Here is a 25,648-nt window from a genome sequence, read left to right on the forward strand (position 1 = left end):
ATTCTCGATTGTTTAAGAAAACTGCAGCACTGGTAAAAGAAGCTACAAAACTTAAAATTCTTTTAAGGAATGTGAGGCTCGTGCTGTGTTTATATGAAGTACTTTATAACAAAACTGTATTTAGGTACTTTGAGTACCAGCTTAATTTAACATCTAAATATTCTGGATGTACAGAATGTTTCCTAACTAAACTTTTACAAACCTCCGTTAAAAAACATCTCAAATATAAACACTTGTCTCTGGCAAGCTCTTTACCTGAGAAGCACGATTAGATCAGCCCAGGTTCTGTATCACACTCTCAGACGGCATGTGGAAAGAGCTGTTGGCTCAGAGGTACTCCCTGTAGCTAACACTCAGAACAAGAAGTCTGCTTGGAACAGAAGATACAAAAATCCACGTGGGTCCTCATTCATTAAGGACCAGCCAGAGCACCCACAGCCAACCCAGGCAGACCAAGGTGGGAGAGCAGCTGGTTGGTTTTGCCCAAAAGCTTTCGAAAAAAACATTGTTAGTTTCCAAATTATCAGCTTAAAACCTGAACAGAAACATTTCCCCCCCACACACACACCAGCTATAACAATTGAAACGTCAGCATTTCTTTATGAGCTAACTACAGTTTTATTATAAAAAATACTTTATAGAGGTGGAGTAAATTTTAAAACAGTATTGCTGAACAGGACAATTAAAATGGATGCCTACATTACTTAGGGCCTTTGAACCATTTCTGGTATAAGCCCTAAACACCTGTCCAGAAGGCTTTGCACAACAAGTCCCAGAGATATTCAATTTAATTCAAACTCCTGTAAAAGCAGGGTGTCATTCAGAAACAGCTTCTGAGAAGTGACATTTTCAAAGTGTCCAAGTGTTCCCATTTCTGTACACACGGCCTCTGAAATTCAGGCATACACGGCTAAGTTGGAACAAAATCTCTCACATGCACTCTAGAGGGCAAGCTCTTGTACGCTGAAATGTCTTTAGAACAAGACATTAAAAGCTTAGGAAATATCGAGTTCAAAAAGATTGCAGAACAGCATGAAAACAGCCGTCGCAATTTCAGTGTACGAAGGAAGTATTTGGAAATCATCTCCAAGACAGTTGTTTGAAACTACGTTCAGATCAACTAGAGGAGGTCCTTCATCTTTCTGTTTCCCTATCCGAGTCTGTGAAGGCAATCTAGAAAGTAAAGATTGATTTTTTTAAGGCTGGTTGTTAGCTGTGAGTACAATAAATCCTTATCTGTAATGACAACACCTAAAAGAACAGGTTTGCATTAAAAACAAACAAACAAAAAACAACGTAATTATTCAGTTATAGGTTTAAACCCAAACATCTTAGGTTTAAAGCTACTTCTGAAATACATGTATGGAACCAGGAAGACAACTTGGCATCTACGACACTTGCCTTCTACCCAACAGGGAGCTCCTTGCTGCCCCAGCAATGAACAGAGCACCCAAAGCAGCCCCCCTGCATCCATCCTAGATTAGTTTTGGATGTGCTGTATCCTGCAGTCTTACCTGGCAGCCTCTCGTCAGACCTAAGACCTAACACCAAGTACACAAACTGTAATGAAGCACAGCACCCTTCATGCACCCTTCATCCACTAAAGAGTCCAGAAGAAATGGGATTCCTGGCCACTGGTCCAGAACTGCAAAGGACAAACCTCACCTATAAGAACCGCTTTGCTTTTCTATGCCCCAGCCCTTTTACAGCCAAATGCTCATACCCCAGTTACAGCACGAAGTCAAAATGGTAGGACTCAGGATTTCCAAGGATATCGGCCACCAAGTAAGGTCATTTTGGGCTGAGTTATGTATAAGATGATATTTCAATATGAGAGATCCTGGTCTAAGCCACACACTTCATCTCCAATTCAACCATGCCAGCTTGGCCAGCTACTTACCTCCCATACAGCCAACGCATCACTCAGAAAAGGAGCTGTAACAAGAAGTCACTTATGCTGAACTGCCATTTCTACCCACCAAATGCTTTGCCATGGACCAGGAAAGCACAGCACCGCTCCTCCCAGTCCAAAGAGGGCAATGGCTAAATCACCGAGCACATGAGGCAGATCCCTGAACAAGAACTTCATGGAGAAGTGCATAATTGAGTTCTGATGGCTTGCACAACAGATCCTTGCCATTGTACTTGACAGAATGTGTTCTTCCAACTATTTCTGCCCTAAATTCTTGTATTTAATTCAACGCATGTGGCGATGGAATGACTTTTAGAACAGTGGTGTGCATCAGTACACAGATGTTCCACATTTGTCATGTCACATGAACCTCGTGGCCGACACCCAACCATTACAGGCTAAAAATCCTCCTACATAAAAATCCACATATGATGCATTTGTTCCTAGACGAACATCGGTCAGCATGTTGGGTTGCTAAAGACATTATTGGAGAATCCAGACTTTTTTTCCTTTTTCTTTTTTTGAACTGGCACAAGCATTTTTTGGTTTCCAGAAATAGAAGTAAATATATATTGACACACTCTCCAATATTCTAATCACAGAAACTGATGCCACAACACACTACCTAAGCTCTGCCCTCGGACCCTTACATTCAGCACTGTGATCAAAATAAGGACCACTGCTCAAGCTGTGGTATCCCTGTAAGACACTTGTGTGCCCAGGACTAGTGAAATATTCCATGCTAAATGTTATATCAAGCAACTGATGAAGTGCCATGCTGCAGGTTGCATGAGTTATCAGGCAATTGTGTGCTGACTTTTTTTTCCTGAACTGGCAACGTAACACCACACGCTATTTCCTTGGCTATTGAGGCAATAGCCCTAAAACACAAAGGGGCTGTAGCTGGCACATCACTGTCTATCCAACCACCACATTTGCAAGGGAAAGCAACCTGAAGCTAACTCTGTATTCCTCATCAAATGCACACAGCCTACATGCAGAAATCTACATGACCAGTACATTTGGATTTTGGCACATGCTAGAAAGCCCCTATTAATTCATACCATACATCAGTACCTGCAAGCAAACAGCACATTCAAATCAATCTAAAGCCTCTTTATACCACTTACTGCATGTCACAGATCAGCAGCCAGCACCCTACGACATGAGAGAGATGGTTTCAGTTTCTTGCTGGCTGAAGCTCGTGTGACCTTGGAGAAGCCCCTGTGGCCCCGCAGCAATCTCAGCTGGCTGCCAGATCCTCCGTCCTCTCCCTGGCTGCTGAGCCTGTCCCTTCCCTGCTCCACGACTTGTTCGGCCCTGCGCTGACTCATTTCAGACCAGCAACCATAAAAATAATTCAATTCCTTCCTTACATGTTGACCACACAAATGACTCAGTGCAAGGTCAGAAAAGCAGAGCTGGTGCAGAGAGGAACGCTGGCACATGTGGATGAGGGCATGGCACCACACTGCACCTTCTGGTTCATCGTCCGAGATTCAGAGACCTGTTCAATCTCAGAGAGGTGAGGATGAAAAAACGGAGGTTAAAATGTAACTGTCTGGAACAAATTTTTAGATGCTGCCCCTATGGAAGGGAATTGTTGCACAGAACACCTATCTGGGAGAAGCCTGTGGCTCCCATCACCCAGGCGTCGAGGTTCAGAGTCAGACAATTACAGAAACAAAGTTTTCAGAGGCTCCAGGCCAAGCCTCTGTTTTGCAGGAAGCTGCAGTACAAGGGAGGTAGGAAGGAACAGGCACAGAATTGGTCTTCTCCTGTTCTGGGAAGCATTTCTTCCTCAGCCTGGTGCAAGTGTCATTTATTTCCCAATTCTTCTATTGATACAACTGTCATAGGCAAAATAATAAGACAGGATGTGTGGGATTAGAACAGACACACATTAATAGTACCAAAGCAGGACAAGAAACGTCACAGCAAGTGTTCAACTTATTAGCACAATCCAGCAGAGCAAGTAGTGAAAACCTGACTCAACATTTACAGGTTATGGTAGACAGAAAATGAGAAAGGTGACCTGTTGGAAACAGCTATATCGGTAAAGAAATTCAGCACCTATCTAATAATGAGCTTCTTTATTAAGCATTCTTTCTATAACTGCAGTGCATCTCCTTATACGTGCTTCAACCAATTAAGTAGCAGCCATCAACCCATCTGCAAAACATTAAGTAGCCTCTGGAGCCTTTAGTCTCCTTGTTTGTTTTAAGGAATCCCATCACAAATCACAGAACAAACCATCATCTTATTTATGAGCTAAGCTTTGGAAATTTTACTCACTTGGTGGACTGCATAATTATGGCAGAGACCGTCTAGTCCTGCAGGATTTGCTTAGTTCCTTGCTAACCGATTCTGCTATTAAAACACTGCTTATAGTTTGTTTATGGACTTTGGTTCTTATGTTTTAAGGTACTTGTCTCAAGTTAAATCTCAAGTCTAATATCAGAGAAATCTTACAGTGTACTTCATCGTAGCCAAGGGCAGCCTCGTTAGTCAGTAATACAGTTGTGAATGCTGTATGTGGAAGACAATAGCCTGAATTTCATAGAAGCAATGCCATTACCACTCAATTTTCCAGTTCTGCATAAATCTGTTCAGAAGGTATCTTTGCTGTTAGGCAGCCTATTGAATAAACAATAAGGAAAAAAAAAAAGACACCAGATATGCAGCTTTTGTTGGAAAGGAAAGTTAGGTGTGTTTATTACAACACAACAAGCTCCTGTGATAAGATTTACATTTCCAGAGCGAAGTAGTCTGTCTCTGCTGACAAATTCTGTTTTGCAAACAGAAGCAAGTACCGTAAGCCAGAGCACCAGCAGCACTGGAAGAGCCGCAGTTGGATTGCTCTGCATGTCATTTAGCTGCTAGAGGCACGAAGCTCCCAGCCGTACAAGCGACACGAGTACATCCCTGCTGGCCTCACCTAACGCCTGGGAAAGCAGGGCTGAGATTCTCCCAGCGTGTTTACCGTGATCACCACCTGGAGGCCTTATCATTCCTGGCAAGTGCTCCTCTCCTCCCACCGCACTGCTGGGTAAGGCATCTGAAGGAGAGCAGACCTCCCTGCTTCAGGCTCTTGAGAAACTGCAGCACAGAGGTGTGCGCTCCTGCTTTTCCCCCCATCTTCGTGCAAATTCATAACCTCCACGCTTCAGGCAGACGATCAGTTTGTTGGCTAGCCAACCGTGGATAAAGCTGAAAATATTTTTCTGAAACATATACAAAGGGCTACAACGTACAGGGTAAAAATCAATTTCTGTTTTTGCTTTAGTTTTAATTAAATTTTAGATGGCTTTGTTTCACTTGAAATGATGAGAATGAGGTTATTTGTAGGTGGGTAACAACCTTCTGAGAAGCTGGCCAGGCTGCAGCAAGGCGATTCCCTCTCAAATAGGTAACCTACTAGGCTAGATGAAGAAGGGCAAGGACCTCAACGAATGCAAAAGTTAACTATTTACATTATCTTTGAATTTCACTCAAGTTCAAGGGAATTTTCCTACCTACAGGCTAAAAAAAAAAAAAAAACAAAAAAAACAGGACAAACACAATAGTGCAACTCAAACAAATGAGATTAAAATTAGGTTTACAGCAAGCCCAGGAATCATCTGCTGTTTTCACTCTGAACTGCAAGGATGAAATTCTGTGCTGTAAAACGCTCACCTCACGTACTGGCCAACTGGCAGGCCCAAGAGCTCTGAATTTATGCTATCTGAGCATAAATTAGTCAGTGCTATCCAACCTGCACTTGTGTAGCTCTGCTCAGCCACAGCTCGGTTATAAATCAGAGCCACGCACACTCGTGGTGTGCACTCGTACCGACAGTTACCTCTGACACGTGTGGGTCTGCAGCTAAGAGGGGTGGGAACCTCTTCTGGCAGAGTGCTGTGGGACAGACACAGCGGCCAGAAACATCCACTGGAGTTACAACTTCAGTAAGCAGGTCAGGGGGCGAATCATCGTGTTCAAACCCTCCTCAGCACGCCTACTCCTTAATCTGCAGCTCGAATTCCTTCCTTATCAATGCGTACAATACCAACACCTATCAAACAGACACACCAGAATAAAAGCCAAGTGCTAGCTGCATAAAGTAGCTCATCCCCAAAATCCAATTTTTAGCACTTTAACTGCTACGTGTTGTAGGCAGTCTGAGCGTGGGTGTCCCAGCGATGAAGAAGCCTGAAGTCTTCACAGGGCAGCCTGTGTGCAGGGTTCACTGACTGCATGTCCAAACCTCTTCAGCAGCTTTGCCCAAGGTACACCTGGCAAACAGAAGCTTTCTTTTATGTCCGTAAATGAGCTGCCAGTGATTCCAGTCACACAGCAGCTCATCTTGACCTCATATCCTAACAAAGGCAAACTCACTGCTAATGGCAATTGCCATGCACAGCTGTGTATTGGAACAAGAACCCGTTCAGCTTTCAGAAATTCCTCGAGGAAGACCTAGAACTAGAGCACAACTGTAATTAAATGAATGCCAGTGTTAGCCAATGCAAAATGGAACTTAATTTAAAGGCTGCTTCATTATTTAATAAGCTTCTATATAGCTGAAATGGTACATCAGAAGCGGTTCCATTACAATCTGTCTTTTAGCTCCCTTAGCAGGGACATCAGATGTTCTGGACACCTTCTGGAAGGGCTGCAGAACTGAACGACACTGTTCCTAGACTTGTTGAATAGTGACACTTACAGATACTTTATCAGCATGTAATCCAGTGTCTTCTGTCAACCTGTGGAACAGATTTAGATACCCTGAAGTTCCAGTGTTAATACCTAGTACTAAGGTCAAGAGCATCTGTTCCCCCAAGCCAGAACGCATTCCCTTTCTCCCTCCAACACAAATAAACTTCTACCAGTGTTCATACTCCACGTCTCCCTCAGCACTTGAGTACAGGAGAAATGCTGAAAACCAGGTGCGCAACTGATTTCTAACAGGGTTTACAAACAAGATCTTGAGCAAGACTTAAACAAAACCTTGAGCTGAAACTTAAGTGAGGAACGGCTCAGTTTCCATTTAATTTAGCCAGTCGAAAGCCATTTGTAGCATGATGTTTACTACCAAACACAAAGCATTCGCTGTCTTAAGTATGTTGAGCTTACCACATGCTGAGGCATGGCAGTTGTCAGCGCTGCTCACCACAGGACTGCAGAGGGACAGACTCGCAGCATCAAGCACAGGGAGCAGCAGGTAGCAAGGCAGCCGATGGCAGTTTCAGCAGGGAAGCCCATCTTATCACAGGAAACACCTACAGCTTCAACATGCTCTCGTGAACAAGACAGGCAACAGAAACAGCTGCCCATTGCCAGACCTCAAGAATTAAGAAGAGGCCCAGGCAGTGCTAGCTGGAGTAATTGCACAGCTCTGACCATCAAGTTTTTCAAATTAGTCTGGAAGAGCCTTGTTTTTGTTTTTGGTTTTGACTCTCCTTGGGCTTTACCTAAGGAAAAGGAACCTATGAGGCAGTATCACTCACGTAACTTCTGCCACCTTCTGAACTCAGAAATTTTGGGGCTGCTGGTTTCAAACAGGTAAAGCAAGGGCTTTTAAATGGTTAGATTCTCCTCCCCACCCACCCCCCAAAAAGCTCAGTGGAATTGGACAACTGTGTATAGGTGATCCCAACAACAAGTACTGCATGAATTTATTTATTCTTCTTCTCAGACACCAAGATCATCCCATCCTGCAAAAAGGGGAATTTTGTGTTTCAGCTGCAAAACCCCCTGGAGAGCTCCTGTGTTGCTGGACGCCAGGCAGACAGGCAGCTGCAGGAGCTCCAGGACAAAGCAGAAGGAAAGCAAGGCGGTGTTGGTTCCAGTGCTCCCAGAACATCTTGTTTAGCTGGCAGCAGGAAGGAAGATGCTATTCTGCCAGGGAACACAGCATTTCCGTGCACACCACCGCCCCGGTCTAGCACAAAGCAAACAAAACACCCGTGCTTTCTTTTGGCCAGAAATGAAGATATTGCAAACATGGCTACGGGAGAGGATTTGGTGGAAGGCAAGAAAAAGCAGAGAAGTGCTAGAGTGGCTGGCAACTCCAGGTGCCTGGCCAGCCAAAGTAGAAGTAGAAGTAGAGGATTGTCATATTTGAATAAAAAGTGGGAAATGGAGGGAAGTACAAACTGTGTTTAAAGTCTTTGCTGAATAAAAGCCTCCTCACTTGAATTGGGCAGCCAGTATCAGTCTCACAGTGTAAGAACAGTAGATTGTCAGAAGTAGATTTCCATTAAACTGGGTGATATGTGATAGATCACGTGAAGACCACTATAAAATCTGGAAGGTGGCTCTGATCTTCAGTTATATTCAGCTATGCTGTAAGACCTGCCTTGTGCAGAAGCCTTAGCACATGCTCCTTCTACATCTCTACAAAAGAAGAATCAAATCTGGGTTTGGCAGAGACGGACTGGCATTTCCTGCCCAAGCTAGATTAGCAAATGCTACAGCTCTGCACCAAAGCAGCATCATTCATCCGGCAAGCACGGCAAAGGCAAAATCACTTCGTGTATCTGGACAAAACCAGGAACAGCCAAGCAATCCAAAAAGTTTTAAATGAGAATTAAAGCTGTGCAGCTCTTGAGAGAGAGGCCCATAACACAAAAGCAGCTCTTTAGAAGTGTATCTGCTTTCAAGCAGCTCTTCTCCTGAAGCTAGCAAGAGGCCACCTAATTCAGAAAGCATTTTTCCTCCTCTTTTTCCTCCCCCTCCAGACAATCTCTCCTGATCAGGTTAGCATGAATCATCCTGAAATGCAGACGCACGTTATCCAAACAGCAGAGAATACAAGATGGCTTGGGAACACCTGGATCAACTGGACACGGGCTGAGTGTCTAGTGATGAGGTCTTCATTGCAAGCTAGGGAGGAACACGCTGCCAAAGAGAACTAAAAACAAACAACCAAGAGCAGACTAATGACAGAAACAGACCATAAAATCCAAAATAAAAAGTTGAACCTCTTACAAAAGACAACAGCAACAAGTGGCTACAGTCTCTAGAAAGGCCAGATTCAGAAGTGGAAGGAATATGAAACATTTAGCTCTCTCAGACAAGGCAGAAGGACACAATTAATGCCATATGGTCGTTAATCAGCAGGTCATGCCCTGGCCTACTCAGATCATCTCTTGACAATGTATCCCAAGACATTTCCTTAGTGTTCAGATTGTTTTCCTGGATTTAAGCATCTTGTGATAGAATGACTAAAAACTCCACGCTAATTACTGAAATTACATGTAAGAATCATTAGTGAAATTATTGAATTTATATTTAAGAAGAAAAATACATTTAAAAAAATAACAAAATAACTTATTTAGGGACACAGTGGATCCACAAATCCTACTGCACTTCTGTTCACCCAAGCAAAGACTCTCGATCTGTCAGTGACGGTGGCATTACACCATGCTGGAGAGCAGAACCCTTACGGAGATGTGATCGTCTGCTGCTCTGCAGCTCCTCAAAGCATCCCAGCTCCCTCAGTGACACCTGAGACAGCTCTCTTCATTGAGCAATTGCAGAACAAGGCTGGAGGCTTACTTATAACTCAAGTGCCATAGCTGTAATTGAAAACCCCTCCCCGAAGTCTTGGAGATGGATAGTGCCAAACAAGAAAGAAATAGAAATAAGGCAAAGTGAAGCAAGGGCAATAGACAAGATGAAGCAAGCCTCTCAAGTGCCTAAAACAACTGGAACATCACAGTGATTCTTGGGAATCAGGTGCAACAAAAAATGCATGCTTAATCTGAACAGCAATTAGAACCTAATCTTTTTATTATTATTTTTTTTAATATATATAACCTGAAACCACAGCACTCAATAAAGAAGCTATTAAAAGGATTCAAAAAACAGAACACAGTACTAAGGTTGCCATGAAATAATATCAGATCTTGTGCTCAAAGATCAAAGAAAGCTTGCTTTCTTCCCCTTCCATCCATTAGGACGTACAATTTAAGTAGAATGAATCAAATAGATGCTGTAATTAAATCTGGAGAAAACGCCAAGTAACATTTGCAAGCATAATCCAATCCCAAGTAAATTCTAGCAGCAGATTTTTGGATAAAGGTCTTCCACGTCACATCTATTAAGTCAAATCCATCAGCACTGTGAGACATCAGGAACTGCACCTGAACAGCTAGCGCAGCTCAGCAGGAAGGGCACTCCTGTTAACAATTAACACTGCAACATCTCCGAACAACACGGACTTTGGTATGAAGATATCGCCTTTACTTTCAGCCTAAATCTCAGAGCCGAGTTACGTAATAATCCAGAATTACGCACAAATTCAGATAAGACCACCAGATAATAACGTAAAAAAGAAGTAATGAGAATCTTTTCAGGCTCGTGCTATAACCAATTCAAAATGAAAGCTGTGATCGAGGTTTGTTTATCCAAGTGATGTTCAGTGCAGTCAAGCAGTCGCGCTCCGCTCATTGCCAGATGGCTCTGAAATTGATTTTATCCACCTGTAATGCAGAACACCCTCCTGCATCTGGAGCTTAGCACAACCATCAGTCTTCCCTCTGCACAGCAGAAGTGTATCTACTACCAGAACAGGGAAAATTCAAGTATATTTATGCATATATATGTGTGTGGTTTTTTTTTAAACCAAAATTCTTCAATTTGTTCTAAAAAGAGTAAAAGTTTTGCTAAAATGTGAAAGAAGATAGTGTCTTTTTTATTTTGGCCAAAAGTGCATACCTGAATTACCCTGGAGAGCGTATAGACACTACAGCACAGCCTCCTCTACAACACTTGGGCAATGCAACACCTTCAGCAGCCAGCCCAGGTGTCCTTTCCAATCGAAGCCTCACGTTAACCTGGAGATCGTGGTCTGGAAGATGATGTCCTGGGAGACAAGACCATGCACTGGTGGCACTGCGGGGCGGCTGCAGAAAAGGCTGGGCACCAACCACTGCTAGGAGCGTGTCCAGCCAGGCGATTGCATTGTGTAGCTCAAACAAGACACCCAGCTCCTCTGTGCCAAAGCAAATCCCCATTTGCAAAACTAGGTGAAAAAGCGGGCCTTGGCGGATGATCACAAGCCAAAGCCAGCAGGTTAGCAGCACACATTGCTTTCTAGTAAACCTTAAAGTACTTGGCCCGAGTTTAACAAAGCTGCCCCAAACCTCTGATCTTGTAGGTAGAACAGAGCTGCAGAATGAATAAACTACAGTGAGTCTGAATCACCTCACCCAGCATTTCCCCCCCTTACTTCACTCCACCAAGTACAGAAGAGACACACTGTCACCACGACTATCCTAACTCCAAAACCCAACTCCTGCTGTCTTTAAAAAATGTTCTCATAACATCTTTACAGTCTGGCGAGCAAGTAAAGGGTCTGCCATTTCCCATCGAGAACAGTTCTGGTAGCCACGCGCAGCCACGATCCAACGGAGCCAAACCACACAACACAACTGGGAGAGCTTCTGGCCTCTCCCAGCTGCGATCTCCCCTGAATGAAGCATAAAGCTTCCTTTAAACAAAGGACTGCAAGAAGTAGTCTGTGGTGAAGGATCCACCAAAAAAAAAAAAAAAAAAGCGGAAAAAAAACAAATCCAATTCCAGCATTTTAAGCATCAAATAAATACTATTTCAGAGATCAGTTAGAAAGATTTTAATTTGTCAAATCACAGCAAAGGTGTGATGGGAAAATTCACATTTGCACTACAGTTAGATGAGATAAACTGTGGAGAGCGTGCATTTTGCACATTTCCACACCCCTTGCACCACCAGCATGAAGACCAAGGCTGATGCCTGTGGCACCTGATCCCGTTCCCTGCCAGAGCTCCGGGGGCTTCCTTGGCACAGCAGAACATTGACACCAGAAAGGGAGATGTGGCAGCTTGCAAAGGCACAAAGAGCAGAGCAAAGCCAGGAGGAGCAGCAGAGGCATGCTGCTGGGAGCAGGCAGGAAGGATGTGAACGGGAGGAGCAGAGCTGTTCGGCTCGTGGAAGCTCATCCCCCAAGCAGTATTATGGCAAAGCCACACGCACACATAAAGAGCTGGCCTCAGAACTGTGATGTGGGTTTCAGAGCTCATTAAAATCGCCTCTGAAACAGAGTTTTCAGAGTAAGGTTTCAATGGGGAAGGGAAATCGCCTCTCTGGATTGCTCTTTGAAGTCTGCCCCTTCCAGAAACGAGCTCTGAGGCTCCACATTGTAACCTACCCCTCCTGTGCAGGGAATATTCAGCAATGCCAGGACTTACGATGAAAGTGTGCAAACCGAGCAGCTGCCGGGACGCAAACCACGACTGAGAGGGCAGCCAGCACTGAGGGAAGGAAGAGTCCCAAAGCCCGAGGCAGCTGGCATGCAGGCCGTGACTTCCAGAAGCAGGAGAGGGGGGCACACCAGCAGGGTGCTGCTGGGGCGCATCCCGGAGCCCCTTGTGCTTGCAGCATGAGAGAGAGCACAGCGTGAATTTATGTTGTGCACACCCTCCCAGCATAGAAAGTTATGCCTGGCCAGAAGGGAAAGTTAATTTGGTCGAGTTGTGCAAATTCTGAACGCTAAAAAACTCTGCCAAGGTATTGTCCAGGCAGCACAAGGCACAGCTACTGGCAAGTTCCTGCTCTCCGAAATCACAGCCTTTCCAAGAGCCGTGCAAGCTCTTTGTGGCTTTATTTATTTGCAGTATTTTTAGTCTGTAGAAAGAGCAACAGCTACATAGGTAGAGCATAAAGGCAAGAATTGTTCTGGCTTGGAGAAATCAGACTCTAGACACATCATGACAGATGTCCTGCCTTAAATAGCAGCAGTAGCGTTCCAGTACTTGACAGCCCAGCTAACACTCCAAAATAGTAGAAAGTATAAAACATTAATGAAGATGATGTGATAAATCAGTTTCCAACAAGTAGCCTGCTCTGCAAAGCAAAAAATCGTTTTTATCACCACTAGCTTGAGCAATTTGCGACACCCACATCCATTGTTCTTTCATTAAAAAGAAAAAAAAATAAGAATGGGCTGTGTAATTTGAGTTATACTTTTGACAATGGAACAAAAAGGAACAAAATTAGGGTCCAGTTCTTAGGTAACAAAGAGAGGTTTAAATTAGATGAGGTCTGAAAAAATGGTCATTGGAAATCCAGAATAAGGATTAAAACAGAAAAAAAAAAAAGAAAAAAAATGAGGATATTGAGAAGATCAGGTCATACTTCAGGATGAGATAAACAGCACTGAACACCCAGAATTAATCAGTAGAAAGCATAAAGAAGAAGAGGGAAGCTCAGGATATTTTCAGGGAACTGACCGAGCACATAATTTTTCAAGCCACCAGAATTTGAAGCTCCCAGCCTGCAGTACACACATCCCTCACTGATGCCCTGTAGATATTGCACACTCACGTTGGCCAAGTGTTGCCAAAGAGTGTGCACAAGCACATGTAAGCGTGTGTGTGTGAGCACACGCGTGCATGCATCCATGTGTGCTCCCTGCGCCGCCCTGACCCAGAAGCCACCCAACCACAACGGGCAATTTCCACGTACGCCAGTCTCAGAAACCCTAACAAAGCACCTCAAACACAATGCTCCATTTAAGACACGTTCGCTTGCCACAACCGTCGTCTTTAGAGACTTCAGGGGGTACAAATAATTGAGCAATAAAGATGGTCTCGAGCTTGTAGGTATTTGACAGGCATCCAAGCCACAGCAACGCGCCCAGTGAACACGAGACTGCAAACATCTGAGCAAGTGATCTTGTGTTTATCAAAACAGTAGAGTTTCTCACAGCAGCTCCGTACCCAGAACACCAGAACATTCTGCACAGCTTTCCTACACAGAACTAATGCCTGTTTTACAAGGGCTAGAAGTTTTCCACAATAAGAACTTGTGGTTTCCTGCACATGGAAGAATGCCAATTCATACCAGCTTGTTCATGGAAAAAGTTTTCTTGGGGGCTTCCTTGAGCAACCAGCTTCTGTAACACCAAGATTACTTGCTTTGTTTCAGCAGACCAGCACAATTATAAGTGCTCATGTCAGTTGTTGCATAAAGGAGATTTAATTTGGTAGCATTTGTTTTAGTGGAAGGATACAGTCTACTTTTACACCATGGCAGCACACATTATGTTGCTCCACAAATTCCACACGAAATCACAATTCCTGAAGACAGTATTTAAGGTGTTGCTTCTCTACATTGCATTTGGAGAGATTTTTTGGCCAGGCTGAGGTTCAGCAGGAAAGCACTCGGATGCAGAGCTCCCTTATGCCACATACACCTACTTGCCTTTTGGTTTCAGCACCTCGTTCCCAGCAGACACCTCCTGGCAGCCCAGAAAGAGCACATCCAGCTCTGCCTGAAAGATTTCTTTTAAAAGGCTACTAGGCTGAGTTTCCAACAGTAGGACACATGAAACAAAATCCCAGCTTGTTGTTGGAACACAAATTGAGTTCCCAAACTAGCGAATGGCAATGTACAACTCACCTGTAAGGTTTCACCTGCCACCTCCCTGCCCACACAGATCCTCTCAAGTTGCCTGTGCCTGAACATCCCAGCAGGACACAATGCATTTTGCATTTCAGACATTAAGTTTAATTGCAGAAGTAATGTCCAAGCATCACCCTCAAACTGCAGGTTTTAAGAACGTGCAAGGCATACCTAGCAGCAGTTAGTTATGCTACAGTTAGCTTTTATTAGCGCCAGCCCTAGCAAGTTGTTTATCTGGGTTCAATGTCATTTAAATTCAAAGTTAATTTTATTCACAGCAATTTTATTTCAACCTGGATGAATTAGGCTTGCATTCCATACCAGGAATCCATATAAACAACTTTCCATACTCCAGGCTTTTGCTTGGAGTGGGAAGCCAGAACAACTTTACTGCCAACCCACAAAAACAATACAGAATAGGCAATTGCATGCGAGTTGCAAAGGCAAACAAGCACCAAATATTATGGAGACTGGATAAACAAGTGTAATGAAGAATAACCAAACCCCTTGTCTATCAACTCTGGGCACTCTACCACATGACAGGAAGAGGACAGATAACATATTCTGTACTTAAGCCTGTGCTGGGGTTCCCCCAGGTCTGAGGAGAGGTGCACGGGGCGAGCAGGACCTGAGCTCGAATGCAACGCCACGGCTGGGGTGTTTACAGAGTTGTGGGGAATCTTCACTCCATGAGCTTTGCAAGGATCAGGCTTCATACAAACCCCTTTGAAGTACTATTTGTCACAGTACATACTTTAAGCCACAAATGACAGAATACCCTAATGTAATTTAAGCCTAAAGCCAACAGTGTAATCTAATCAGAAGTACATAAATTAAGTAGCCTTCTGGAGTGAGGTGGCAGAAGCAGCAGCAGCTACTTTTTTTGCATGTAACACCCCAATGCCAATTACAAAGGAGAGAACAGTCTCACAAGAGGCTCACAAACAATGCAAAGCATCTAGAACATGAAAAGCTGTAACAGGAAACCCTAAAAAGATGAGAGAATTACACCAGATCCTTACTGATAGCTGTTACCTCAGGAGATATATTCTCTTTTCTTTTGGCAATGTTGTTCATTAGTGCAGCTTTCGCTTTTAAAAAACTTCCAAACTCCTGAATCTTTCAGTGATGGAGATGGTTGTGTGTAACTGGATCTGTGGTGCCTTACCCAGGGCTGCTCAGCTATTATGGGGCAGGCTCAGGAACCACACGAGCTGTGAGATAACAGGCACCCAAGCTCGCCACTGCGCACATCAAACCACGGTAAGAGCTGCAATAACCTGCCTGGAGAGAAACAAATTGCTGAAGTTGGAGATGACAGCTCCCAGCAAACACCACCCTGAGGCCTGGGGAAGCAGCTCTACCTGCCACTGGTCTGTTGCTAATCTTAAATTAATACATGCTGTATTGTTTTTAGTTTCAGAGAGCAATGGAAGAAGCAGCGGAGTGAGGCAGGCGAAGCTGCGCTTACCACTAGCTGTGCAAAGGAAATTATTAACAACAGCAAAAGGAAGCAAAGGTTGAAGGGATGAACTCAAGTTACATTTTCAGAACAGCGATTTCCGGGCTGCTGGAAATGCTGCTCTCCTGTGCAGTCCACAAGGTCTCCTCCTCTGCTAAGCCTTACAGTTGCCAGCTTTCCTGGAGTTGGAAGGCACTGCATGGACAGACATGTCTTTAAACCGGCTGGGGAGCCAACTTAAATGTAGAGGAAACTTTAAAATAAATATTTTCCCCTTTAGGGGATGGAGCAAATTTAAGCCAATTTAAGAACACTGGCTGAACCTTTCATTTAAAAGGAAATTAAGAGAGACAACAACATGCTTTCAGCAATGCTCTTTTTTTTTTTTTTTTTTTTTAAATGTGTCTCCAGAACTTCCACCAATTTTTATAGTTAAGAACAATTTTCAGAGGTGGGTGAGGGAGTAATGCCTTCTTTTTGCCCCATTCCCTTGAACACATCTAGCAAGTTAGTGCCATTGGAAGTCTCATCACTTGGCTTCCCACCTCCTTCCAAGAAAAATAAATAATTGTTTCTCTTAGAGCCGTTAATAATTTAATACCTCTTATCAATCAGATATTCTCTTCTTTCTCTGCTCAACTGAGGACAAACCAGCACCCTCTTACCCTTCTCAAGTTCCACTCCTCCATGTCCATTCCCTGTACTCACTCCAAAGAGGTTTATGAATTAATCAAAAGCACTTTAAAAAAAAAATAAGATGCATTCCCTGACCCCATTCATCTGCTCTCATCCATTGCCCACTCATCCTTCCTTGCCCTCAGTATCAAACTTATTTTTCTCTGTTTTCAAAACATGAACATTTTTGGAACACTTCAAAGTCTACTTTTCTAGATGAGAACTCATTACCTGTTTTCTGAAGAGCCATTTCTATATGGTTACTGTACCCAGAACATGCATTCATTTCTACATATTTTCCTGTAGTAACTACACATTTTAAGTTAGGGTCAATGTAATGACTCTGCTCAGCTAACATAACTATGTATCTAATATGATCATTTCAAGCTATTGGTCTGTACTTCTGCTACGATTTCAGACAAATACTGGCTTAGTATTCCAACACAGAGCCTGAAAGAGTGATTTTCCAGAAGATAAGAGCAAGCATTTTGCCAAAGACAGGCAGTATTTTAACTTCTTGTAAGACACTAGCATTTGAACGGCAAAGTTCAAAATCTCAGCAATTTGGAAATACAAACCATGAGACTTCTTTTTATGTTTATTTTTGTTTGTTTTGTTTTTACATGGCAATGCTTTATTATTAAGCCAGAGTCATCCTCCTATTAAACACGAATATTACTTCAATCATGTTAACATGAACACAAAAGGTATGACCATCTAGGACAGAACAGGCCTGGAAAAAGAAAAAATGGCTAGGAAGAAAAAGAAATTTATCTACAGGCACCTCAAAATGTCCTCGCTGAATAATACGGTATTCAGAATAGTTAAAACAGGTAACTGAGAACCTGGGGCACAGGCAGCCTTTTCTGCTACCCACAGTAAGAGCGCATAAGTCACTCCCTTCACCATTCCACGATTCACAGCCAGGAAAAATCAAATTTATATTCTTAAACTACAAACTGCATTCAGTATGCTTTCAGTAAAATACTTGATTTATGCCTTTGCAGGGGGGTATGAAATACTAGCTAATGAAACCATCTCTAGCTTCTGAGAAGTTTGCTTTATTACACCTTAACGCTCTCTTGCAGCAACCACGGATACACGCTTTCTTAGCCAAAGTTTCAAACTGACATTGTAAAACAGGTTAAGTGGTTAGAACAACAACTTTGGGCATTAAATGTATTTTCTCCCTTCTCCAAGGGTGCCTGAACTTACTCTGTTCAAAACTTGCTGAGGTTCACCCCATGAGCATAGTCTGCCTTTTGGCTTCTCCACCTCCAGGGATGTAGTCACAGACTCACAGGTGGAGAAAAGAGCACAAACAGCTTCCCTGGAGGTTTCCCATCCCTTACACCACAGGAGCAGCAGGCTGGGTGGAAAGATCCAGCAGGCAGGACACAGATGAGGGTCCCTCACCCGCAGGTACCAGGCGTTTCAGAGCCTGCTCCCTCCTGACATCTGATCCCAGCAGTGCTGCCACTGAAACAAAACTCGTTTCAAGAATAGGTAAGTGAAAGCCTTGGCTGACAGCAGATCACAAGATGCCTCGGTAAACTGAACATTGTTCAGAGAAGTGGGGAAACAAAAGAGCTGTTGACATAGCTGTAAGGGGAGCCTTTTCATGCCCTGCTTCTTTTAGATTAGTTACTACCACAGACATGGGATCTACATCTCTAGGTAAATACTGCCTTATTTCGTATTGGTGCCAAGTCTATAGGAAAAGACTTGTAAGCAATCAATGCAACCAGTGGCAAAGAAAACATCTCATGACAACCCTGGTGTAGCAAGAACAGTCTACTTCTGCTTTAAGTCCTTAGATGTAGTGAAGGGGCTCACGGCACCTAGCATGCAAGAAGTCAATTTTATCTCCACTAATACTTAACACCAGAAAAGCAAATGCAGCTACAGTTGCCTGTGCTAAGCAGCTGGCAAGCTCAGAGATGGAAAAGTTGCGGAACAGCTGGGGAATGCGAGACCCTTTTGAACAGGCTGCTATGTGATCCAAAATAATGGTACATGTTTACACACAACACAATGGCAGCAACAGCCAAATGCAGGTCTGGCGAATGCACCACAGCTGCTCCTTCCTTCAGACGAGGCACAGCCAGCAGATACAAAAGAGTTCATATTCACAAAAATATGGCTTTCATCTTAAAAAGCAGCAGCTTGGTTTCCAAAATAGACAGCTGGCCCTCCAACTGGCCTAAACGGTATGGTATTCTGTATTAGAAATTGCCCTTTAAAACAGGTCTGGATTAGGGTTGTAGAGCTTTCCAAACTTCTGCCGCTTTACCACCAACAGTTACCAAAAATGCTTTATTCAGACTAACAGGCTGCCATCTAACCTTTAAAAGTTTCTCCCATTACAGGATTTTCCAGCTAGTGCCAGGAAGACAGCAACATACAAACTCTTAGTACAGGCGCTGACTGCTAAAGTTAGCTATTCACTTGAGAGAAGTTTAAATAAACATGGGCTATTTCATGGCTTTTTTGCACTGGTTTTGCACATTAGTGTTGAAGTAAGTTGGTACCTGAAGACAACACATCCCCCTGCCTGCACCTTGTTTACTGCTGGCTGTGCAATGCCTGATAACGTGTTGCAAGGAGTGCTGCCTGGTTTCACAACTGCCATCCGAGTACGTGATTTTGTACGTGACCTTGCACAAAAATTGCATCACCTCAGTTCAAGTGATCTTCCCAGTTTTCAAGTCTCAGAAGCAAAGTATCAGTGGCAACATCTTTCTTGCTCAAGCCAAGCCATGATTAACTAGTGCTAACAAACTGGCTACTATTTTATACCGTAACTGTAGCACTTGTAATTATGCTAGGCACCAAAACAGTTAGCAGCGGATTGAGACATTCCATTACATCTTGATTAAAAACAGTACAACTCAAAGGGAACATTTTTTTGAGTGAGCAAAGGAGACAGCATTGAAAGGTTTCCTCTTTGACTTCCTCTGCACATAACTATTAAGGTTAAAATCCCAGTTAAGAGCTATCCAGAGTATGACAGTTAAAACTGGACCAAGACAGCTGTCATAGCAACAAAAACAGATGCAAGCACAATTTTTAACCTCCTTCCCTTTTATAAAGAAAAGTGCTACTAATAGCCAACACAGAAAGGATTTGGAAATAGGGGTTGTAAGACTCTTTTAATTGCCACTCTGTCAGTGGCAAGTGTGTGTCTCTGCACACTTACCAAAAAAAAAATGCCACATCCATATATTTCAGTTTCAGAATTTCTAGTGCAATCCTTCTGTGAATTAAGCCAAATTTCTAAGAATTTCCTCATATAAATAGGACCCATGTGCTCAATAAGGAAGGGAAATAGAGTAGAGCCTTGAATCACAGTTCCAGAGAAGATATTTCTGGTACCAAAATACTGTCGTGCTACAGCATGGTGCCCTTCCTGGAGGAAAAGCAGTAACAGGCGTGCTACCCTCACACCGTAACATTTGTAGGGGTAAAAAGACAGATTTGCTCTTCCAGCTGCACTTGGTGCTAGCCGCACAGCTGCTAGTACTGCCACGCTGTGGAAGAGGGAGTGATGTCTCCTGTCTCCAAGGGACTGACATTGTTGTCAGTCATGGACAATGAGACCGAGTGCACCTTCAGCAAGTTTGCCGATGACACCAAGCTGTGTGGAGCAGCTGACACACTGGAGGGGAGGGATGCCATCCTGAGGGACCTGGACAAGCCTGAGAGGTGGGCCTGGGCAATCCTCATGGGGTTCAGCAAGGCCAAGAGCAAGGTGCTGCACCTGGGCCAGGGCAATCCCAAGCATAAACACAGGCTGGCTGGAGAATGGATTGAGAGCAGCCCTGAGAAGGACCTGGGAGTGTTAGTTGACAAGAAGCTCAGCATGAGTGGCAATGTGTGCCCACAGCCCAGAAAGCCACCCGTGTCCTGGGCTGCATCAAAAGCTGCGTGGCCAGCAGGGGAGGAAGGGGCTCTGCTCTTGTGAGACCCCACCTAGAGCCTTGCCTTCAGCTCCGGGGCTGTAAGAAGGCCATGAACATATTGCAGCAAGCCCAGATGAGGGTCACGAAGATGATTTAGGGGCTGGAGCACCTCTCCTATGAAGACAGGCTCAGGTAGTTGGGGATGTTCAGCCTGGAGAAGAGAAGGCCCCAGGGAGACCTTATAACAGCATAAAGAGGGCCTACAGGAAAGCTGGGGAGGGGCTCTTTGTCAGGGAAAGGTTTTAAACTGAAAGAGAGTAGATTTAGATTAGGTATTAGGAAGAAATTCTTTATTGGTGCTAAGGCACTGGCACAGGTTGCCCAGAAAAGCTGCAAATTCCCCATCCCTGGAGTTGTTCCAGGCCAGGCTGGATGGAGCTTTGAGCAACCTCGTCTAGGGGGTGGCATACCTGTCCATGGCATTGGGGTCAGAACTGGATGGGCTTTAAGGTCCCTTCCAACCCAAACTATTCCATGGTTCTAGGACCTCAGAATGAGCTCTAGAGCACCATCTTTTTCTCCAGTTTTGAGCCAGGTTTGCTATCCAGACTCGTCCAGCTTTGAGCCCACCCCACTACTCCAGTGTCTCTGAAGTCTTGTTCTGAAAATAAAAAAGTAAAAATGAAAGCAAGAACAGGATATTGGAATGAGTTAAGACATCTGTGAAGCTTAGCACAGTTTGGCAAACAGCTGATTTTTAACAGTTACAAGTAATGCACTGAGTCAACCAGCATGAGCAAGTGATACATAAATGATCCGGACCATCCATAAATTGCACTGAACCTCTCCCAACTTACTCTCCATGCTTACCATTAGGGATTACTCTTTCAACCAAGACAGATCACAATCCAGGGAAAAAACACAATACCGCTCCAGTCTCTAAGCTTTTTTGTCAGTTATTCTCCTGTAAACTACTTGCTGCTTTAAAAGAGAAGGTATTTATCTTAAAATTCCAGTGCTGTACTTACCAGGTACAGACAAAATAAGTGTACTTGGAAAGCATTCTTTGCTACCACCGCTCCCCTTCTTTGTAGTCAAGTCATATACTGCAGTTTATTTCCATTGAAAGATCTATTGGGGTGTGCTTATGTCTATCAGCAGAGGTGCGAGTTTCCATCTTTCAAAAAGTTCTCTTTAACAAGCATTTTACACATTCAGCTCTTTCACAAAGCAATTACTGTTGTTCTTTACTATGGAGGAAGTAGGCAAACAAATCATTTAATACGACTACACAAAGGCATTATTTAAAAATTATTAGGAAGTACATCCACACCAAAGTTTACTTGCCATAACAAAGATTTCCCTACCATGTAGATCTCCTGACAGCCGTGTCCCAACAGGCTCTAAATGGCTTATACACATACCAAGTATTGTTCAAAGCAGACTTGCTTTCAGCAAGATTAAATACCTGTTCAGTTTGAACTGTCCCAGTGCCAGGATAAACTACACTCGACCAGTTCAGACAGTTATCCCACCAGGCACCAGTGGCCTTTGAAACTCCCAGTACCCCAGAATCTGCTGCTTCTGGGAATTTTGCCAGGAGCTGTGGGATAGCTCTCCACTGAAGACATTACAAATTAAATATTTTAGAAGTGTGCTTGTGTTTACATGGAGCAAGGCTGAAACAGTTCAGAATATGAGTCAGCATGGTTTGCATCCACACAGAACTGAGCAGTGCGGTTACAAACTATACGTTTTCAACAGAAACAAAGAGTGAGAAACGATTCCCCCAGCGGAATACACTCCGGCTGCACCTAGCAGAAGCTAGCAATCATGTGCAGACAGGAATTTTGCTCAGAACCTCACTGCTCGAAGGCACATGATTCCCCTGTAGTAATTTCAAAAGTTTTGGTGCGGAACAGACACTTCGGTCCTGCCTCCATCAGTGAGGATAACAATGATATCACGGCCGGATAAACTGACAGGCACGCACATCCACACTAAGATGCAGCTTTTTAACTCTTATCTGCCTCATTTAAAGCGAAAGCTGAAACACACTTCCCATCGGGACAGTACAGAATACAACTAAATGCATCTCAGTTCATTGATACAATAATATCCGACAAAGTCTCCGGGCAGATAAACAAAGAACTGAAACAGAGCAAACTACTCTGGTGCACCCCATGCCGTTACCTACAGCGGATGCACAGAAGGGCCAAGCCAACACCGTCTTACCGAGGCCTCAAGAGGCTCTGGAGCCCCAAGAGGGGCAGGAAAGCTGCATGCCAGACCGGCGGAGAATTCCTGGCCGCAGGAGCAGCTGTCAGGGCTGCGCTGCAGGAGCTGAGCTGAACCCACTGCCCCTTCCTCCCGGCTCCGCCACGGGCCCCTCGGTCTCTCGGAGGCGTGGTGCACAGCAGGACCGCTTCTCTGCGAACAGAGGGGAAAGCGTGGACCACGCTTCCAGGCAGAGGCTGTGGGACCCCTGGGACCTCTGTTTGCACCCAGCCTGAGGACGGCAGCTCCTCAGCTGGAGGTAACCCCGAAGCTGCTGTCACCAACCCCACCGGCTGCGTGAGCCTGTCAAGGGAGGCTTCCCCTCCACAGCCGCTTTTGTTTTCATTCTGAACGCACGAGATTGAGATAACTGCAGGCTGAGAACATTTCCCAGTACGATCGAGTTTGGTTCGCCCCTAAAGAAACCTGCGATAAAAATAACCCCCGGGAACACTTTCCGTAGGCTATGGGACAGCCGTGCCCACCAGCAGCGCGCTACCCCTGGGTCAGGAGATGCCACCTGAGCCCGGAGCGCTCAGCGCCACCACCACCAGCTGCCGAAGACCTAAAAACCCCCAAAACCGAGCGGCCAACTCGCGCTTCCCACTCACACCCCCCCCCCCTTTGCGGGACCCCTTCCACCTCCCCCCGCAACGCCCTGCCCCTGAGCCACGTGCGGGGGCACCTCTAGCAAGCGGGGCACCCTGCAGCACCCCACAGCACCCTGCAGCACCCTACAGCACCCTGCAGCACCCCACCCACCGCTGCTGCCTGCCCGTTCCCCCATGCACAGCTCCCGTACCCCATAAAGCACCCCCGGCGGGGGTCCCGCTGCAGCTGGGGCACAGCCCCGGGGGGCTCCGGGGGGCTCCGGGGGGCTCCCCCCGCTGCTGCCCGCCCCCGCTGCCACTCACCTCGCAGCCCACGGCTCGGGGGCAGCCGCTGCCTCCGGTGTCCGCGCCTCCTCCTCCTCCTCCCCTTCCTCCCCCTTCTCCTCCTCCTCCTCCTCCCCCCCCTCCCCACGCGGGACGGGGCCAGGCGGGGAGGGGGCGTGGCCAACGCTGAGTTAAGCCACGCCCCCTCCTCGCCTTGGCCACGCCCCCCTCCCCTGCGCGCCCCCCGCCCGGCTCGCTCCCGCTTCCGCGCGCCTCCTGGAGGCGCTGCCCCGCTCCTTAAAGGGGCCGCGCCCCTCAGAGCCATCCCCCCCCTCACGTTCCCCTCATGTCTCGTTCGTGCACACGCAGCCCCTGTGGGTGTGCAAGTGGCGGTACAGGGTGCCCCTGTGGGGTGTGCGGGGGTGGAGCCCCCCAGGAGCCCCACAAAGGGGCGCCTCAGACAGCCCCGTGCCCACCCTGCTGCTGGGACCCCTGTGGGGCCGGGAGCTGGGGGTGCAGGAGGTCATCGCCCCTCCTGAGGGGAATTCAGCCCATTTTCCTGCCTGGCTGTGCTGGTTCAAAATAAGGCATGGTTAGGAAGGTGGAGGAAACATCTACAATGTTGTAGACCTCATCTAAGTAGTGCATCAAAGGTGTTCGTCCATGCAGTAAAGGGTGAGCAGAGCACCCGAGTTCTCTGAGGCTAAGCAGCCCAGCAGCCATCGTCCCCAGTACCAATTCAGTATCATCCTTAGTTCCCTTTTAGTGTCATTCTTTTTATTTTAATCCTCCACTCTCTCTAATCTTTGAGTTTAGGCAAACAGTTCCCTAAGTGTGTTACGTGGAGGATGAGTCCTGCTTCGCTCGTTCAGGTCTTGTAAAGCAACCCAACTTATAGAGCAACCTAAAACATGACCACAAAACAAATTACCAAAAGGGGATTCGTTTGTAGGGTATCTTAAATCTAGGAGCCCAGGCAGAGAGCACGTGGGATGAGGCAGAGTAGCTCCTTCTCTCCTGTCAGTTGCATACACACGAGCAGAGCTGACTTCTCCTCATCCTCACGAAGCCTGTGCAGAGAAGAAGAAGGGAAATCTCCAGGTGTGGAAACACACTGAAGTGAGGCAAACCAAAGAAAGTTCACATCAACACCCCAAGTGTGTCTCACGAGGCACGCTACAAAATATCTGCAGCACTCCAGCAGCTCTGCGCCCTTGGAGGAGATCTGAACTGCATACTGAGGGCTTAGCTCGAAACACTGCCGGGCTTTATAGCTCTGCGGCAGGGAGGATTTTCTTAATTGCAGGATAACGATGTGGTGCGGGCACATGCCTTTTGCCTAGCGGTTATGAATTATTTTGTGCAGCAGATACATGAAACCCACATCAAATAGAAAGCGTAGACGTGTCATTCCAGTCTGGGTGAGGGAGAGGAGAAGGAAGGCTAGCACAGAAAGGAGGGCAGACCAAAACCGTAGTAAGGCTCCAAATCCTGGACTGAAAAGTGACCTTAAAAGTATAACTTATCCTGCTGCCTTTCAACACAAGTCATGTCGTCCTATTTGAAACTATGAAAGGCCTTCGCTTTCCCTAAGGATAAAAACAGGCAGCAGCTTCTCACTAAAGTCATCAAGGTTTAGAGATGGAATTTTGATCCTGTTAAAAATGCCCTGTAAAACAGGCCTGAGAGGATTGTCTGAGTGGGAAAAAAAAAAAAAAAAAAAAAAAAAGTAATTAAATATTAAGTTTGCTTTTGTTGTGAGTGACACAACACTGTCCTTATTTATTTTCAAATATCTGAATGGTTTCTTGATGGAGCTTTCACAACCAAAAACCTGCAATCCATTTACCAAGAGCTCCATTTTTACCCCAGTTCAGATCTGATTTGTCTGGATTTAGCTTTAGGCACAGTCCCTGCCATCCTCTGCCAGAGGTTTTTCTCCTGCAGACTTAATCCATGATCCAGATACATGATTATTTAAAATTTACATTTAAAAAGGAGTAAAAGATTGATTGGAATTCCAGGGGAGGAGAGGGAGGCACAATGATATAGTGGAATCTTTTGTTCCCAGCAGAACCAGGAAAGAATTAAGTTTATTAAAGAAACGTAATTTGGGTCA

At 45.2% G+C, this 25,648-nt stretch overlaps 1 protein-coding gene across 5 annotated transcripts in view; it reads right to left on the reverse strand.

Moving 5' to 3' along the window:
* SVIL (supervillin) overlaps nt 1-23,687 on the reverse strand; it is a 135,819-nt gene extending 112,132 nt beyond the window's left edge. For 2 of the 5 annotated variants that reach the window (XM_084512046.1, XM_084512041.1), the window contains exon 1: nt 23,569-23,687. The gene's annotated coding sequence lies outside the window, so the exon portion shown is untranslated. Of the gene's footprint in view, nt 1-15,373; nt 15,502-22,612; nt 22,634-23,456; nt 23,476-23,568 lie in introns of those variants that run through there. The other 3 variants (XM_084512042.1, XM_084512043.1, XM_084512044.1) reach the window with 3 other exon arrangements.
* Nucleotides 23,688-25,648: the final 1,961 nt, after the last annotated feature.

Source organism: Aythya ferina (assembly GCF_964211825.1).
Source record: "Aythya ferina genome assembly, chromosome: 2".
NCBI classification, from domain to species: Eukaryota; Metazoa; Chordata; class Aves; order Anseriformes; family Anatidae; genus Aythya; species Aythya ferina.